Source organism: Salvelinus fontinalis, chromosome 17 (genome assembly GCF_029448725.1).
Source record: "Salvelinus fontinalis isolate EN_2023a chromosome 17, ASM2944872v1, whole genome shotgun sequence".
Lineage (NCBI taxonomy): Eukaryota > Metazoa > Chordata > Actinopteri > Salmoniformes > Salmonidae > Salvelinus > Salvelinus fontinalis.
Genome location: NC_074681.1, coordinates 1,830,547 through 1,843,031, shown reverse-complemented (window position 1 = coordinate 1,843,031; position 12,485 = coordinate 1,830,547). Strand labels below are relative to the sequence as shown.

The 12,485-nt window shown below is 57.5% G+C and overlaps 1 protein-coding gene across 2 annotated transcripts in view; it reads right to left on the bottom strand.

The window, feature by feature from the left end:
• LOC129813550 (1-phosphatidylinositol 4,5-bisphosphate phosphodiesterase delta-1-like) overlaps positions 1–12,485 on the bottom strand; it is a 50,350-nt gene that overhangs the window by 26,985 nt on the left and 10,880 nt on the right. The window lies entirely within an intron of this gene.

Below are 12,485 nucleotides of genomic sequence, written 5' to 3'. Positions count from 1 at the left end.
CATCTCTGCCTGCCCTCCACCCACTGTCATCTCTGCCTGACCTCCTCCCACTGCCATCTCTGCCTGACCTCCACCTACTGTCATCTCTGCCTGACCTCCTCACACTGCCATCTCTGCCTGACCTCCACCCACTGTCATCTCTGCCTGACCTCCTCCCACTGTCATCTCTGCCTGACCTCCTCCCACTGTCATCTCTGCTTGACCTCATCCCACTGTCATCTCTGCTTGACCTCCTCCCACTGTCATCTCTGCCTGACCTCCTCCCACTGTCATCTCTGCTTGACCTCCACCCACTGTCATCTCTGCCTGACCTCCTCCCACTGTCATCTCTGCCTGACCTCCTCCCACTGTCATCTCTGCCTGACCTCCTCCCACTGTCATCTCTGCTTGACCTCCTCCCACTGTCATCTCTGCCTGACCTCCTCCCACTGTCATCTCTGCCTGATCTCCTCCCACTGTCATCTCTGCTTGACCTCCACCCACTGTAATCTCTGCCTGACCTCCACCCACTGTCATCTCTGCTTGACCTCCTCCCACTGTCATCTCTGCCTGACCTCCTCCCACTGCCATCTCTGCCTGACCTCCACCCACTGTCACCTCTGCTTGACCTCCTCCCACTGTCATCTCAGCCTGACCTCCACCCACTGTCATCTCTGCCTGACCTCCTCCCACTGTCACCTCTGCTTGACCTCCTCCCACTGTCATCTCTGCTTGACCTCCCACTGTCATCTCTGCTTGACCTCCACCCACTGCCATCTCTGCCTGACCTCCTCCCACTGTCATCTCTGCTTGACCTCCTCCCACTGTCATCTCTGCCTGACCTTCTCCCACTGTCATCTCTGCCTGATCTCCTCCCACTGTCATCTCTGCCTGACCTCCACCCACTGTCATCTCTGCCTGACCTCCTCCCACTGTCATCTCTGCCTGACCTCCACCCACTGTCATCTCTGCCTGACCTCCTCCCACTGTCATCTCTGCCTGACCTCCTCCCACTGTCATCTCTGCCTGACCTCCTCCCACTGTCATCTCTGCCTGACCTCCTCCCACTGTCATCTCTGCTTGACCTCCACCCACTGTCATCTCTGCCTGACCTCCACCCACTGTCATCTCTGCCTGACCTCCTCCCACTGTCATCTCTGCCTGACCTCCTCCCACTGTCATCTCTGCTAGACCTCCACCCACTGTCATCTCTGCCTGACCTCCACCCACTGTCATCTCTGCCTGACCTTCTCCCACTGTCATCTCTGCCTGACCTTCTCCCACTGTCATCTCTGCCTGACCTTCTCCCACTGTCATCTCTGCCTGACCTTCTCCCACTGTCATTTCTGCTTGACCTCCTCCCACTGTCATCTCTGCCTGATCTCCTCCCACTGTCATCTCTGCCTGACCTCCACCCACTGTCATCTCTGCCTGACCTCCACCCACTGTCATCTCTGCCTGACCTCCTCCCACTGTCATCTCTGCCTGACCTCCTCCTACTGTCATCTCTGCTTGACCTCCTCCCACTGCATCTCAGCCTGACCTCCTCCCACTGCCATCTCTGCCTGACCTCCTCCCACTGTCATCTCTGCTTGACCTCCTCCCACTGTCATCTCTGCCTGACCTCCTCCCACTGTCATCTCTGCTTGACCTCCTCCCACTGCCATCTCTGCCTGACCTCCACCCACTGTCATCTCTGCCTGACCTCCTCCCACTGTCATCTCTGCTTGACCTCCTCCCACTGTCATCTCTGCTTGACCTCCTCCCACTGCCATCTCTGCCTGACCTCCACCTACTGTCATCTCTGCCTGACCTCCACCCACTGTCATCTCTGCCTGACCTCCTCCCACTGTCATCTCTGCCTGACCTCCACCTACTGTCATCTCTGCCTGACCTCCTCCCACTGTCATCTCTGCCTGACCTCCTCCCACTGTCATCTCTGCCTGACCTCCTCCCACTGTCATCTCTGCCTGACCTCCTCCTACTGTCATCTCTGCTTGACCTCCTCCCACTGTCATCTCTGCCTGACCTCCCCCCACTGTCATCTCTGCTTGACCTCCTCCCACTGTCATCTCTGCCTGACCTCCCCCCACTGTCATCTCTGCTTGACCTCCTCCTACTGTCATCTCTGCCTGACCTCCTCCCACTGTCATCTCTGCCTGACCTCCTCCCACTGTCATCTCTGCCTGACCTCCTCCCACTGTCATCTCTGCCTGACCTCCTCCTACTGTCATCTCTGCTTGACCTCCTCCCACTGTCATCTCTGCCTGACCTCCCCCCACTGTCATCTCTGCTTGACCTCCTCCCACTGTCATCTCTGCCTGACCTCCCCCCACTGTCATCTCTGCTTGACCTCCTCCTACTGTCATCTCTGCCTGACCTCCTCCCACTGTCATCTCTGCCTGACCTCCCACTGTCATCTCTGCCTGACCTCCTCCCACTGTCATCTCTGCCTGACCTCCCCCCACTGTCATCTCTGCCTGACCTCCCCCCACTGCCATCTCTGCTTGACCTCCTCCCACTGTCATCTCTGCCTGACCTCCTCCCACTGTCATCTCTGCTTGACCTCCTCCCACTGTCATCTCTGCCTGACCTCCTCCCACTGTCATCTCTGCCTGACCTCCTCCTACTGTCATCTCTGCTTGACCTCCTCCCACTGTCATCTCTGCCTGACCTCCTCCCACTGTCATCTCTGCTTGACCTCCTCCCACTGTCATGTCTGCCTGACCTCCTCCCACTGTCATCTCTAACTGATCTCCTCCCACTGTCATCTCTGCTTGATCTCCTCCCACTGTCATCTCTGCCTGACCTCCTCCCACTGTCATCTATGCCTGACCTCCACCTACTGTCATCTCTGCCTGACATCCCCCCACTGTCATCTCTGCCTGATCTCCTCACACTGTCATCTCTGCTTGACCTTCTCCCACTGTCATCTCTGCCTGACCTTCTCCCACTGTCATCTCTGCCTGACCTTCTCCCACTGTCATTTCTGCTTGACCTCCTCCCACTGTCATCTCTGCCTGATCTCCTCCCACTGTCATCTCTGCCTGACCTCCACCCACTGTCATCTCTGCCTGACCTCCACCCACTGTCATCTCTGCCTGACCTCCTCCCACTGTCATCTCTGCCTGACCTCCTCCCACTGTCATCTCTGCTTGACCTCCTCCCACTGCATCTCAGCCTGACCTCCTCCCACTGCCATCTCTGCCTGACCTCCTCCCACTGTCATCTCTGCTTGACCTCCTCCCACTGTCATCTCTGCCTGACCTCCTCCCACTGTCATCTCTGCTTGACCTCCTCCCACTGCCATCTCTGCCTGACCTCCACCCACTGTCATCTCTGCCTGACCTCCTCCCACTGTCATCTCTGCTTGACCTCCTCCCACTGTCATCTCTGCTTGACCTCCTCCCACTGCCATCTCTGCCTGACCTCCACCTACTGTCATCTCTGCCTGACCTCCACCCACTGTCATCTCTGCCTGACCTCCTCCCACTGTCATCTCTGCCTGACCTCCACCTACTGTCATCTCTGCCTGACCTCCTCCCACTGTCATCTCTGCCTGACCTCCTCCCACTGTCATCTCTGCCTGACCTCCTCCCACTGTCATCTCTGCCTGACCTCCTCCTACTGTCATCTCTGCTTGACCTCCTCCCACTGTCATCTCTGCCTGACCTCCCCCCACTGTCATCTCTGCTTGACCTCCTCCCACTGTCATCTCTGCCTGACCTCCCCCCACTGTCATCTCTGCTTGACCTCCTCCTACTGTCATCTCTGCCTGACCTCCTCCCACTGTCATCTCTGCCTGACCTCCTCCCACTGTCATCTCTGCCTGACCTCCTCCCACTGTCATCTCTGCCTGACCTCCTCCTACTGTCATCTCTGCTTGACCTCCTCCCACTGTCATCTCTGCCTGACCTCCCCCCACTGTCATCTCTGCTTGACCTCCTCCCACTGTCATCTCTGCCTGACCTCCCCCCACTGTCATCTCTGCTTGACCTCCTCCTACTGTCATCTCTGCCTGACCTCCTCCCACTGTCATCTCTGCCTGACCTCCCACTGTCATCTCTGCCTGACCTCCTCCCACTGTCATCTCTGCCTGACCTCCCCCCACTGTCATCTCTGCCTGACCTCCCCCCACTGCCATCTCTGCTTGACCTCCTCCCACTGTCATCTCTGCCTGACCTCCTCCCACTGTCATCTCTGCTTGACCTCCTCCCACTGTCATCTCTGCCTGACCTCCTCCCACTGTCATCTCTGCCTGACCTCCTCCTACTGTCATCTCTGCTTGACCTCCTCCCACTGTCATCTCTGCCTGACCTCCTCCCACTGTCATCTCTGCTTGACCTCCTCCCACTGTCATGTCTGCCTGACCTCCTCCCACTGTCATCTCTAACTGATCTCCTCCCACTGTCATCTCTGCTTGATCTCCTCCCACTGTCATCTCTGCCTGACCTCCTCCCACTGTCATCTATGCCTGACTTCCACCTACTGTCATCTCTGCCTGACATCCCCCCACTGTCATCTCTGCCTGATCTCCTCACACTGTCATCTCTGCTTGACCTTCTCCCACTGTCATCTCTGCTTGACCTCCACCCACTGTCATCTCTGCTTGACCTCCTCCCACTGCCATCTCTGCCTGACCTCCACCTACTGTCATCTCTGCCTGACCTCCACCTACTGTCATCTCTGCCTGACCTCCTCCCACTGTCATCTCTGCCTGCCCTCCACCCACTGTCATCTCTGCCTGACCTCCTCCCACTGCCATCTCTGCCTGATCTCCACCTACTGTCATCTCTGCCTGACCTCCTCACACTGCCATCTCTGCCTGACCTCCACCCACTGTCATCTCTGCCTGACCTCCTCCCACTGTCATCTCTGCCTGACCTCCTCCCACTGTCATCTCTGCTTGACCTCATCCCACTGTCATCTCTGCTTGACCTCCTCCCACTGTCATCTCTGCCTGACCTCCTCCCACTGTCATCTCTGCTTGACCTCCACCCACTGTCATCTCTGCCTGACCTCCTCCCACTGTCATCTCTGCCTGACCTCCTCCCACTGTCATCTCTGCCTGACCTCCTCCCACTGTCATCTCTGCTTGACCTCCTCCCACTGTCATCTCTGCCTGACCTCCTCCCACTGTCATCTCTGCCTGATCTCCTCCCACTGTCATCTCTGCTTGACCTCCACCCACTGTCATCTCTGCCTGACCTCCACCCACTGTCATCTCTGCTTGACCTCCTCCCACTGTCATCTCTGCCTGACCTCCTCCCACTGCCATCTCTGCCTGACCTCCACCCACTGTCACCTCTGCTTGACCTCCTCCCACTGTCATCTCAGCCTGACCTCCACCCACTGTCATCTCTGCCTGACCTCCTCCCACTGTCACCTCTGCTTGACCTCCTCCCACTGTCATCTCTGCTTGACCTCCCACTGTCATCTCTGCTTGACCTCCACCCACTGCCATCTCTGCCTGACCTCCTCCCACTGTCATCTCTGCTTGACCTCCTCCCACTGTCATCTCTGCCTGACCTTCTCCCACTGTCATCTCTGCCTGATCTCCTCCCACTGTCATCTCTGCCTGACCTCCACCCACTGTCATCTCTGCCTGACCTCCTCCCACTGTCATCTCTGCCTGACCTCCACCCACTGTCATCTCTGCCTGACCTCCTCCCACTGTCATCTCTGCCTGACCTCCTCCCACTGTCATCTCTGCCTGACCTCCTCCCACTGTCATCTCTGCCTGACCTCCTCCCACTGTCATCTCTGCTTGACCTCCACCCACTGTCATCTCTGCCTGACCTCCACCCACTGTCATCTCTGCCTGACCTCCTCCCACTGTCATCTCTGCCTGACCTCCTCCCACTGTCATCTCTGCTAGACCTCCTCCCACTGTCATCTCTGCTTGACCTCCACCCACTGTCATCTCTGCCTGACCTCCTCCCACTGTCATCTCTGCTTGACCTCCTCCCACTGCCATCTCTGCCTGACCTCCACCCACTGTCATCTCTGCCTGACCTCCTCCCACTGTCATCTCTGCTTGACCTCCTCCCACTGTCATCTCTGCTTGACCTCCTCCCACTGCCATCTCTGCCTGACCTCCACCTACTGTCATCTCTGCCTGACCTCCACCCACTGTCATCTCTGCCTGACCTCCTCCCACTGTCATCTCTGCCTGACCTCCACCTACTGTCATCTCTGCCTGACCTCCTCCCACTGTCATCTCTGCCTGACCTCCTCCCACTGTCATCTCTGCCTGACCTCCTCCCACTGTCATCTCTGCTTGACCTCCCACTGTCATCTCTGCTTGACCTCCACCCACTGCCATCTCTGCCTGAGCTCCTCCCACTGTCATCTCTGCTTGACCTCCTCCCACTGTCATCTCTGCCTGACCTCCTCCCACTGTCATCTCTGCCTGACCTCCACCTGCTGTCATCTCTGCCTGACCTCCTCCCACTGTCATCTCTGCTTGCAGTCCACCTACTGTCATCTCTGCCTGACCTCCACCTACTGTCATCTCTGCTTGACCTCCTCCCACTGTCATCTCTGCTTGACCTCCCACTGTCATCTCTGCTTGACCTCCACCCACTGCCATCTCTGCCTGACCTCCTCCCACTGTCATCTCTGCTTGACCTCCTCCCACTGTCATCTCTGCTTGACCTCATCCCACTGTCATCTCTGCCTGACCTCATCCCACTGTCATCTCTGCCTGACCACATCCCACTGTCATCTCTGCCTGACCTCCTCCCACTGTCATCTCTGCTTGACATCCCCCCACTGTCATCTCTGCCTGATCTCCTCACACTGTCATCTCTGCTTGACCTTCTCCCACTGTCATCTCTGCTTGACCTCCTCCCACTGTCATCTCTGCCTGACCTCTTCCCACTGTCATCTCTGCCTGACCTCCTCCCACTGTCATCTCTGCCTGATCTCCTCCCACTGTCATCTCAGCCTGACCTCCTCCCACTGCCATCTCTGCCTGACCTCCACCTACTGTCATCTCTGCCTGACCTCATCCCACTGTCATCTCTGCCTGACCTCCTCCCACTGTCATCTCTGCTTGACCTCCTCCCACAGTCATCTCTGCCTGCCCTCCACCCACTGTCATCTCTGCCTGACCTCCTCCCACTGTCATCTCTAACTGATCTCCTCCCACTGTCATGTCTGCCTGACCTCCTCCCACTGTCATCTCTAACTGATCTCCTCCCACTGCCATCTCTGCCTGACCTCCACCCACTGTCATCTCTGCCTGACCTCCTCCCACTGTCATCTCTGCCTGACCTCCTCCCACTGTCATCTCTGCTTGACCTCATCCCACTGTCATCTCTGCTTGACCTCCTCCCACTGTCATCTCTGCCTGACCTCCTCCCACTGTCATCTCTGCTTGACCTCCACCCACTGTCATCTCTGCCTGACCTCCTCCCACTGTCATCTCTGCCTGACCTCCCACTGTCATCTCTGCCTGACCTCCTCCCACTGTCATCTCTGCTTGACCTCCTCCCACTGTCATCTCTGCCTGACCTCCTCCCACTGTCATCTCTGCCTGATCTCCTCCCACTGTCATCTCTGCTTGACCTCCACCCACTGTCATCTCTGCCTGATCTCCTCCCACTGTCATCTCTGCCTGACCTCCACCCACTGTCATCTCTGCCTGACCTCCACCCACTGTCATCTCTGCCTGACCTCCTCCCACTGTCATCTCTGCCTGACCTCCTCCCACTGTCATCTCTGCTTGACCTCCTCCCACTGCATCTCAGCCTGACCTCCTCCCACTGCCATCTCTGCCTGACCTCCTCCCACTGTCATCTCTGCTTGACCTCCTCCCACTGTCATCTCTGCCTGACCTCCTCCCACTGTCATCTCTGCTTGACCTCCTCCCACTGCCATCTCTGCCTGACCTCCACCCACTGTCATCTCTGCCTGACCTCCTCCCACTGTCATCTCTGCTTGACCTCCTCCCACTGTCATCTCTGCTTGACCTCCTCCCACTGCCATCTCTGCCTGACCTCCACCTACTGTCATCTCTGCCTGACCTCCACCCACTGTCATCTCTGCCTGACCTCCTCCCACTGTCATCTCTGCCTGACCTCCACCTACTGTCATCTCTGCCTGACCTCCTCCCACTGTCATCTCTGCCTGACCTCCTCCCACTGTCATCTCTGCCTGACCTCCTCGCACTGTCATCTCTGCTTGACCTCCCACTGTCATCTCTGCTTGACCTCCACCCACTGCCATCTCTGCCTGAGCTCCTCCCACTGTCATCTCTGCTTGACCTCCTCCCACTGTCATCTCTGCCTGACCTCCTCCCACTGTCATCTCTGCCTGACCTCCACCTGCTGTCATCTCTGCCTGACCTCCTCCCACTGTCATCTCTGCTTGCAGTCCACCTACTGTCATCTCTGCCTGACCTCCACCTACTGTCATCTCTGCTTGACCTCCTCCCACTGTCATCTCTGCTTGACCTCCCACTGTCATCTCTGCTTGACCTCCACCCACTGCCATCTCTGCCTGACCTCCTCCCACTGTCATCTCTGCTTGACCTCCTCCCACTGTCATCTCTGCTTGACCTCATCCCACTGTCATCTCTGCCTGACCTCATCCCACTGTCATCTCTGCCTGACCACATCCCACTGTCATCTCTGCCTGACCTCCTCCCACTGTCATCTCTGCTTGACATCCCCCCACTGTCATCTCTGCCTGATCTCCTCACACTGTCATCTCTGCTTGACCTTCTCCCACTGTCATCTCTGCTTGACCTCCTCCCACTGTCATCTCTGCCTGACCTCTTCCCACTGTCATCTCTGCCTGACCTCCTCCCACTGTCATCTCTGCCTGATCTCCTCCCACTGTCATCTCAGCCTGACCTCCTCCCACTGCCATCTCTGCCTGACCTCCACCTACTGTCATCTCTGCCTGACCTCATCCCACTGTCATCTCTGCCTGACCTCCTCCCACTGTCATCTCTGCTTGACCTCCTCCCACTGTCATCTCTGCCTGCCCTCCACCCACTGTCATCTCTGCCTGACCTCCTCCCACTGTCATCTCTAACTGATCTCCTCCCACTGTCATGTCTGCCTGACCTCCTCCCACTGTCATGTCTGCCTGACCTCCTCCCACTGTCATCTCTAACTGATCTCCTCCCACTGTCATCTCTGCTTGATCTCCTCCCACTGTCATCTCTGCCTGACCTCCTCCCACTGTCATCTATGCCTGACCTCCACCTACTGTCATCTCTGCCTGACATCCCCCCACTGTCATCTCTGCCTGATCTCCTCACACTGTCATCTCTGCTTGACCTTCTCCCACTGTCATCTCTGCTTGACCTCCACCCACTGTCATCTCTGCTTGACCTCCTCCCACTGCCATCTCTGCCTGACCTCCACCTACTGTCATCTCTGCCTGACCTCCACCTACTGTCATCTCTGCCTGACCTCCTCCCACTGTCATCTCTGCCTGCCCTCCACCCACTGTCATCTCTGCCTGACCTCCTCCCACTGCCATCTCTGCCTGACCTCCACCTACTGTCATCTCTGCCTGACCTCCTCACACTGCCATCTCTGCCTGACCTCCACCCACTGTCATCTCTGCCTGACCTCCTCCCACTGTCATCTCTGCCTGACCTCCTCCCACTGTCATCTCTGCCTGCCCTCCACCCACTGTCATCTCTGCCTGACCTCCACCTACTGTCATCTCTGCCTGACCTCCTCCCACTGTCATCTCTGCCTGACCTCCTCCCACTGTCATCTCTGCCTGACCTCTTCCCACTGTCATCTCTGCCTGACCTCCTCCCACTGCCATCTCTGCTTGACCTCCTCCCACTGTCATCTCTGCCTGACCTCCTCCCACTGTCATCTCTGCTTGACCTCCTCCCACTGTCATCTCTGCTTGACCTCCTCCCACTGTCATCTCTGCTTGACCTCCACCCACTGTCATCTCTGCCTGACCTCCTCCCACTGTCATCTCTGCCTGACCTCCACCTACTGTCATCTCTGCCTGACCTCATCCCACTGTCATCTCTGCTTGACCTCCACCCACTGTCATCTCTGCCTGACCTCCACCCACTGTCATCTCTGCCTGACCTCCTCCCACTGTCATCTCTGCCTGACCTCCACCTACTGTCATCTCTGCCTGACCTCCTCCCACTGTCATCTCTGCCTGACCTCCTCCCACTGTCATCTCTGCTTGACCTCCCACTGTCATCTCTGCTTGACCTCCTCCCACTGCCATCTCTGCCTGACCTCCTCCCACTGTCATCTCTGCCTGACCTCCTCCCACTGTCATCTCTGCTTGACCTCCTCCCACTGTCATCTCTGCCTGACCTCCTCCCACTGTCATCTCTGCCTGACCTCCACCTACTGTCATCTCTTGCTGACCTCCTCCCACTGTCATCTCTGCTTGCAGTCCACCTACTGTCATCTCTGCCTGACCTCCACCTACTGTCATCTCTGCCTGACCTCCACCTACTGTCATCTCTGCCTGACATCCCCCCACTGCCATCTCTGCCTGATCTCCTCACACTGTCATCTCTGCTTGACCTTCTCCCACTGTCATCTCTGCTTGACCTCCTCCCACTGTCATCTCTGCCTGACCTCCTCCCACTGTCATCTCTGCCTGACCTCCACCCACTGCCATCTCTGCTTGATCTCCTCCCACTGTCATCTCTAACTGACCTCTTCCCACTGTCATCTCTGCCTGACCTCCACCCACTGTCATCTCTGCTTGACCTCCTCCCACTGTCATCTCTGCCTGACCTCCTCCCACTGTCATCTCTGCCTGACCTCCACCCACTGTCATCTCTGCCTGACCTCCACCCACTGTCATCTCTGCCTGACCTCCTCCCACTGTCATCTCTGCCTGACCTCCACCTACTGTCATCTCTGCCTGACCTCCTCCCACTGTCATCTCTGCCTGACCTCCTCCCACTGTCATCTCTGCTTGACCTCCCACTGTCATCTCTGCTTGACCTCCACCCACTGCCATCTCTGCCTGAGCTCCTCCCACTGTCATCTCTGCTTGACCTCCTCCCACTGTCATCTCTGCCTGACCTCCTCCCACTGTCATCTCTGCCTGACCTCCACCCACTGTCATCTCTGCCTGACCTCCACCCACTGTCATCTCTGCCTGACCTCCTCCCACTGTCATCTCTGCCTGACCTCCACCTACTGTCATCTCTGCCTGACCTCCTCCCACTGTCATCTCTGCCTGACCTCCTCCCACTGTCATCTCTGCTTGACCTCCCACTGTCATCTCTGCTTGACCTCCACCCACTGCCATCTCTGCCTGAGCTCCTCCCACTGTCATCTCTGCTTGCAGTCCACCTACTGTCATCTCTGCCTGACCTCCACCTACTGTCATCTCTGCTTGACCTCCTCCCACTGTCATCTCTGCTTGACCTCCCACTGTCATCTCTGCTTGACCTCCACCCACTGCCATCTCTGCCTGACCTCCTCCCACTGTCATCTCTGCCTGACCTCCACCCACTGCCATCTCTGCCTGACCTCCTCCCACAGTCATCTCTGCCTGACCTCCTCCCACTGTCATCTCTGCCTGACCTCCTCACACAGTCATCTCTGCCTGACCTCCTCCCACAGTCATCTCTGCCTGACCTCCTCCCACTGCCATCTCTGCCTGACCTCCTCCCACAGTCATCTCTGCCTGACCTCATCCCACTGTCATCTCTGCCTGACCTTCTCCCACTGTCATCTCTGCCTGACCTCATCCCACTGTCATCTCTGCCTGACCTTCTCCCACTGTCATCTCTGCCTGACCTCCTCCCACTGTCATCTCTGCCTGAGCTCCTCCCACTGTCATCTCTGCTTGACCTCATCCCACTGTCATCTCTGCCTGACCTTCTCCCACTGTCATCTCTGCTTGACCTCCTCCCACTGTCATCTCTGCCTGACCTCCTCCCACTGCCATCTCTGCCTGACCTCCTCCCACTGTCATCTCTGCTTGACCTCCACCCACTGTCATCTCTGCCTGACCTCCACCCACTGTCATCTCTGCTTGACCTCCACCTACTGTCATCTCTGCCTGACCTCCACCTACTGTCATCTCTGCTTGACCTCCTCCCACTGTCATCTCTGCTTGACCTCCCACTGTCATCTCTGCTTGACCTCCACCCACTGCCATCTCTGCCTGACCTCCTCCCACTGCCATCTCTGCTTGACCTCCTCCCACTGTCATCTCTGCCTGACCTCCTCCCACTGTCATCTCTGCCTGACCTTCTCCCACTGTCATCTCTGCCTGACCTCATCCCACTGTCATCTCTGCCTGACCTCCTCCCACTGTCATCTCTGCTTGACCTCCTCCCACTGTCATCTCTGCTTGACCTCCACCCACTGCCATCTCTGCCTGACCTCATCCCACTGTCATCTCTGCCTGACCTCATCCCACTGTCATCTCTGCCTGACCTCCCCTACTGTCATCTCTGCCTGACCTCCTCCCACTGTCATCTATGCCTGACCTCCACCTACTGTCATCTCTGCTTGACCTCCACCCACTGTCAT